A 7,040-nucleotide genomic window follows, 5' to 3' on the forward strand; every position below is an offset into this window, starting at 1 on the left:
CATGTGAAGAAGTTTGGCAACATAGATATTGTTGGTGGAGAAGCAGTTGAGAGCTAAAAATCTCCTCTTAGAACTAGACTCTCTTGCTCTCAGTAGAAATCTCTCCACAATGAACATGCATGTATGAAAAAATATAATGAAATGAACATGCATGGACGAAAATCTCTCCACAATGAACATGCATGGATGGAAAACTCTAATGAAATGAACATAAGTATATCATGGAATTCTTACACATATCACCTATTAAAGACCTCATGGGTGTTAGGATATAACAAAAGTGAAACTGAAGGTTTAAGGCCTTAAATGTGAGGATTGAAGATCCCTAGAATGTTAAGTAAGCACAAGAACTTTTAAAACTATTTGAGCTTTAATATAAAATGTTTGATGAAGATAATTCTCTCTAATTCAACTCTCTCTCTCTCTCTCTCTCTCTCTCTCTCTCTCTCTCTCTCTCTCTCTCCTTGCTACAAGAGTCACTACTATACTTGTAAAGAGAACATCTCTAAAGTAGTTCCTTCTTCTTTAGGTGCTACGATGTCATTGCAATCCATAGCTCTAGAAGACAAGTGTGTTGTGCTATCTAGAACACCTTTACATTTGGTTGATATGTTGAGTAATGGTATGCTAATGAAAGAGGCCATTAAGAAATCATCACCCAAAGGCTTCACCTTGTTTTGGTCTATTTTAGGCTTAAATGAAGCATCATAGATGCAGTCTACACCAATTGGAGGCTCACAGGGTGTCTCAAATGAAGCATCAAAGATGTGATCTCAGGATATAACAAAAGTGAAACTGAAGGTTTAAGGCCTTAAATGTGAGGATTGAAGATCCCTAGAATGTTAAGGAAGCACAAGAACTTTTTAAACTATTTGAGCTTTAATATAGAATGTTTGATGAAGATCATTCTCTCTAATTCAACTCTCTCTCTCTCTCTCTCTGTCTCTCTGTCTCTCTCTCTCTCTCTCTCTCTCTCTCTCTCTCTCTCTTGTCACATGATAACTGCGTAGGCTTGTTCTACACTGCACCCATGTCCCCTAAAATCCTCCTCATCCACACTGCCTCACAAGAAGCAAAACATGCTGATTTGTACTGAGCCTTGATAGAAGAAAGAGCAACTGTAGGTTGCTTCTTGCTGACCCATGACGCAGCTCTAGATTCATGTGAGAAACAGTAACCTGTCACTGATCTCCTACTGTCCACGTCTCCTGCCCAATCTGAGTCATAGAATCCAGTCAAGGTGTTGCCCTTGGTATAGGTGATGCCATAATCAAGTGTGCCTTTGATGTATTTCAGCACCTGCACCCTTGTCCTCGTACATGGTGTGCATATGGCCCACAACATATTCAAGAGGCAATAGGATATCCATGCAGAGGTAGTTACAATTCGGGTGCAGGATCAACAACGGATCCATTAGCTCATGGAAGAGCTTTAATTAGCAGAGGGCTGCATCTTAATTAGTAGAGGGCCACTAGACATCTACTAACCTTAGCACTCATGACCTTAAGCCCCGAACAGTGGAAGACACCTTCCACTTCCACTTTAGCATTCTTATGGTAGCTTCCATCCAATACCACCTCAACCTCACTAACCCAATTCCCCGAATGTACATTTTTTATGTTATGCACCGCCACTGCCATGGACTTTTTTAGCAACGATCTAAAATTTGTTGCGGATTACGATATCCAAAACCTGCTCTTCTACACCATCATCCTAAATTTTCATAGTTGGTGCAAGTGCCTTATGGAATCCTCACTCTTTCGAGCCAATGCCAACATTTTGGACTTGTCTAAGCCAAGAAACCTCCCAGAACCCCATATTCTATGGCCGAAGGCCTCGGGTGGTTGCGTGAATGCAATCGGGGGAAGCCCCTAGCTAGCATTATCCATTTTTATAATAAAGTCCTAGAAGCTATGCATAGCGCATGCTCGATGAAGGTTTCAGTAATTTTGACACCAAGCATGTCGCTTACCCTCGCCTTGTAATAGAAGAAGAGACCCATATGGCCATTGCTATCTTTAACTCCAGCACCCACCCTAACACATCTCAACTCCCCCACCTGCCCACTAATGCCAACCGCCCCACTGCTTCTCCCTTAAATACTTACCTCAATTTTCCTAATCCGACCACCTCCTCCCCCTCTCCATAGCCCTCCACCACCACACACACGAGGTCAGTGAATGCATCTCTAGGAACTACCGAGGACCTACAAAATGATTTTACTCTAGAACAATTTCTAGGGGGGGGTGAGGGGCAGCTTAGTGAAAAAGGGGGGGAGGGGGGGGCTGGTTGGGGCCTTAATAGTGTGGAGGGCCACAACTAAAGCTGACTCACCAACCTCATGGTGAAACTACTACCTTGTGTGATGGGGTGCAGACGGGGATCCCTATTCACCAAAGATACTTCATGAGTGTGGACTCTTGGAGGTGCAAACGGTGCTATTTTCACCTAGGGCTTGATATTCTATTATGGGGATTTCTATTTTCACCTACATGGTGGGATTCCTATTGTTACCTAGACCGAAGATATCATCATCAAAGTCAAATTGGCGGGGGCTTAGTGTACATCGCATCTCTCCAAGTCATGTACTTGCTAACTGCACTTGGAAAGAGGGCAGAGAGATGTACCTTGGTGAAGGGGAAAATTGATGTGTGTGTGTGTGTACCTATGGGCTTGGAGTCCTATGCAAGAAGTGTGTGAGTGTAGGTGTGCTAGAAGGTTCTAGTGACTCATCAGTTAGGTGTGTCAGGTTGGTGTGATGAGTGAGTGATCATAGGAGGTGATTGATTGAGATAATCATGGAGATGATTGTGGATTTGGGATCTACCTACATGAAGGCAGTTGCCTATATATGTAACCACTCTTGGAATAAATATTTACATTTGTGCCTCATTGCTTCCTCTATGGATTCACATGTGGTATCAGAGCTTGTTGAAGATCCTAGTGCCTTTGAAGAGATTCTTTGAAGATTCCCTCTAGATTCTCTCTTCTTCCCCAAATAGAGTTTTCTTCTTCCTTTCTTCCATGAATTTCCTTATTCTCCTCCTATAGGCCACCATTGCTCCAGCCCTTTCAGGTGTAGATTCCCCTAGTTAGGGGGGCCTTATCTCCTTGCAGAGCTTTAGTTTCTAGCTGGTCCTTAGCCGTGGTTAGAGGGGTTCCTCTGCCTTAGGTTCCTACGGGGGCCTTAATTTTATCCAATTTGGCTCCCCAATTAAAAGACATGGCTTTGCTTACATGGCTAGTGATGTGGCACTTGATGAGGTGGTAGATAGGGTGCCATGTGTCACAACTGTGACCAAACCCTTGGTGATAAGGTTGGATAACCAGCCATGTGTCACCATAGCAAGCAGTTAGAATTTTTAGATGCCATCAGAATCTTCAAAACATTTTGATGATGGGCGATATCATTGTGGATTTTTACAGATGCTGCTGTGGGCATCGCCAGGAGCTCTGTGGGCTCTGAGTTTCCTGGAGCTCTGAGTCGTGGGTGTTGTGAGGAGAGGGAGCTGGCCAGTTGCCCATGGAGCATGGCTCGCTAATGTGTCACCTGGCTACATCTTACAACTGGAGAGAACAGGGTGCGGTCTTGCCCATCAAAGATTAAGGGAGCTACAGAAGCTGTTGGGCTTTTACTATCGTTACGGCTATCGAGGTTGCCAACGCATACAACGGGAGGCCTTGTGAGCCTTTTTGAGAAGGAATTAGTTAGCTACAACAACACGAACGATGGGATGGAGGAGACATGTATCTCACAATGGAGTGCGTAATAAACACTGGCGGTGTGGATATAGAAGAAGATTACCCATATTCTAGTGGGGTGACGGTGAGATAGGGTTTTGCGATACTCGACGGGTGAGCAATCGGGCTGTATCGATTGATAGCTACACAGACGTGAGCTCTTATGATGACGAAGACGCTCTCTTGTGCGCTGTTGTGTAGCAACCTGTGATTGTGTCCATCAATCAACTTTCAACTTTAGGCAGGGTGCCTACACAGTGGCCTAGTGCTTCTTGTACATCAATCCAGATGATGGAGGAGGGTGCTGCGGATTTTTTCACAAGGGATTTGCCCTTAAAGTAGGAAAGCAGTGAAGCAATTTTCTTGGATAGACCAGGGAGTTGATCATGAGACTGCCCTTCCTTTTTTTGTTGCCCTTGTTGCTACTCTTGAACTTTCTCCTGCTGCTGCTCTAGCACTTGTTTGGCCATGAGGGGTTGACCACTTCGTCATTGTAAAAGACATTGTGAGTTCTTGCAAGATTTTTCTTGTGGTCTTTTGCTTAGCCCACTCCAACTTATGCTCTTCCAAATGGACTTAGCCCTTGCCTCCTCCTGCTACCTACAGAATTGCTCTTGCTCTTTGGCCATTAAGATTACTGGGGCAAGGAACCCTCCGTGTTGTGTGGTGTGCCACCCATAATGGTTGATAGGCCAATGCTTTGGCTTGATAATGTGCTTGATTAGAGGCATGAACAACATTGGATATCCAATTTTTTGATGGGGGTCAGAGTAGCAGATTGGACACTACTATGTTGTTGTGGTCTGACATCTCCACTATTGTAAGGAACCATAGTACGCATGTTGGATTGACATATGTTGGATCCTTGATATCATCAAAGGGAATATCTCCCTTGTGGCATCAACCATCCCCCCAGCTTCTGTTCTAGATATTGGACCTTCATGAATGGCTCAGTCATCATGGGAAATCCAAAGACCACCCTGATGGCATCAATTTGCTGAGCTAAAAATGATGAGTGATGCTCTGGTGGTCTCTGATTATAATTGTCAATGAATTGTGTGACCAAGTTTAGGTCAAGATATCACAGAAGATGGTTGATGAAGGGAATGAGTCTACCAAATTCCAACTAGGGTTTGTCCTGACCGGTGATCCAAAGTGGTATCGCATCCTCCACAAGTGCCAGCAATTTGAAGATATGACCAACTTAAGATTATGGAAAGGCAAGCTACAAAGTTTCAATCTCAAAGTTGTTGACATTATGGAGGTTCAAGCCTTGACGATGCTTATAAAGGGTGCCTTTCAGATGTGGAAGGCTGCCAACAAACCTGAATCTTGAGGAGGTTACAAAGACCCACATCCCCATGAAGTGCACCGTACTGATGCAGACGGCGGGTTACTACTTGCATGGCAGATCCCTTTTTTGAAGAAGCCAGAGTATTGGGCCACTTACTACAATGCATGCCGCTCTCGTCGGATACATCCTACCTATATGGATGTGCCTCATTATTGGAAATGAAGTCTTTTCCGAGAAATGCAAGAGAATGACCCTAATGTCATCTAAATTTTTCCTTGCTTCAATTTCCCTCCCATTGTTGCTACCACTCACTACATAGATGGACTTTATTGATAAGTATGCCGAAGTCCCTGATCGAGTGATCGTTGCCTCTATCTTATTTTTCCACCTCGATCATTTTGTTGAGGGACGTGCCAGAGCAATGGTGGCCGACACTAGAAGAACGGCATCTCAATATCCACCATGAGCTCATCTTCAATCTAGATGATGGCCCTATCTTTAAGCAAGTCATTTGCATGTACCTCCACGTCCATAATCTCCATGCAGACATATTTTTACCTTTGAGGACATGCATGAAAAGGGGGAGAGGGGACTAGAGTTTGGACTAAAGAGTGTTCCCACGCAACCCTTTGTATCATCCAGCAATCGAAGCTATCAAATTCATATGTGGAGAGAACACACGGATATGTAGCTAGGAGAGAGGAATACTTGCATCAAGGCTAAAGAGGTTGGCAAGACGTTGGCGATAGAGAAGCTACAATGAATTCTGAACCAAGTGTAGATGAGCAGGTGAATCCTCATGGTGTAGCTACAAACCCCCAACAACAGCCTAAAAAAGTTTGAAGTTTTGCAAGTCCTTTGACCCCTCCCTTGGAAGTTTTGCCTATGACACTGTTTACACTGACACATGCTATCCTGAGGAAGGAGGATTTCTCGGTTACTTACAGGACAATGGAGGTTGTTGTCAGTCTCCCTCGATAGGCCCAAGTTTTCTATGAGCCGCCAGCCCACATCATTCCCCTAGAATATTTACGAAAAAAATTATATATTTATGAGTGGACTGTAAAGGTGGAAGTAGTCTCCCAATGGGCCAACTACAAGCCCGAGCACTAGGAAATTTTGCAGAGCATACAAGAGTTACCCTGCCCAACAACTTCCACCTGATCGAGACGTTATTGCAAGTGGTTGCATTCAAGAACGTCAATCTATGGCAACATTTTGCCCAAGTTTGTTGCTCACCGCACCAAGTTTACTGAGCGCAATTGTTGTAGAAGAGGTATAAATGCAAGTTTGCACACCTTAGCAATGGTCCAGGTAGTGGAGCAACGGAAGAAGTAATCGTGGATCCACCTTGATGAAGTACCTATCAGTACCAATGCCTTGTACCCGTGGCCACCAACCCCAGTACCAAGTTGACATGATCCACTCCATGCCTATCTCTTTGATCAGGATGCCTCAGACCCTCCTGAGAGTGCTCTCAACGGAAGCAAGAACGGAAGAAGGAGAGAGAGAGACAGAGAGCCACACAAGTTAGGTGGGTGCAGAACCACCCTAATCTTCTTTTTCATTCATTTATATATGTGTTTGAGTATTGTACATAATTGGGGTTAAGGCACAGTGACCTTTAACCCCACAACCTCCCACTTAAAGGACAATGTGCCTTTAAGGGAGAACAACAAGTGAGCATACTATCCAATGCCCATCAATACATGACAATACTCAAACCGCTGACTAGGTAGACTCTTCGTCAGCATATCTGCAGGGTTATCATCTGTATGAACCTTAACAAGCTCTATGCGCTTGTCCTCAAGTACCTCCCTACCTCCCTGATGAAATGGTACCTGACCTCAATGTGTTTGGTCTTTGCATGAAAGACCGGATTCCGTGCTAGCTGAATAGCACTCATGGAATCACTATGCAATGTCGGTACACCTGTATGAATCCCCAAATCTTCCACTAGCCGATCAAGCCATATAGACTCCTTGCAACCCTCTGTGGCTGCAAC

General features: G+C 44.3%; 1 pseudogene; it reads left to right on the forward strand.

Annotated features, from left to right (window-relative positions):
- Nucleotides 1-3,523: 3,523 nt before the first annotated feature.
- Nucleotides 3,524-3,942, forward strand: LOC147897313 (cysteine proteinase RD21A-like; annotated as a pseudogene).
- The last annotated feature ends 3,098 nt before the right edge of the window (nucleotides 3,943-7,040 follow it).

Source organism: Dipteris shenzhenensis, chromosome 10, assembly GCF_047967505.1.
Source record: "Dipteris shenzhenensis isolate YYH24624 ecotype China chromosome 10, Dip_SZ_1.0, whole genome shotgun sequence".
Classification (NCBI taxonomy): Eukaryota; Viridiplantae; Streptophyta; class Polypodiopsida; order Gleicheniales; family Dipteridaceae; genus Dipteris; species Dipteris shenzhenensis.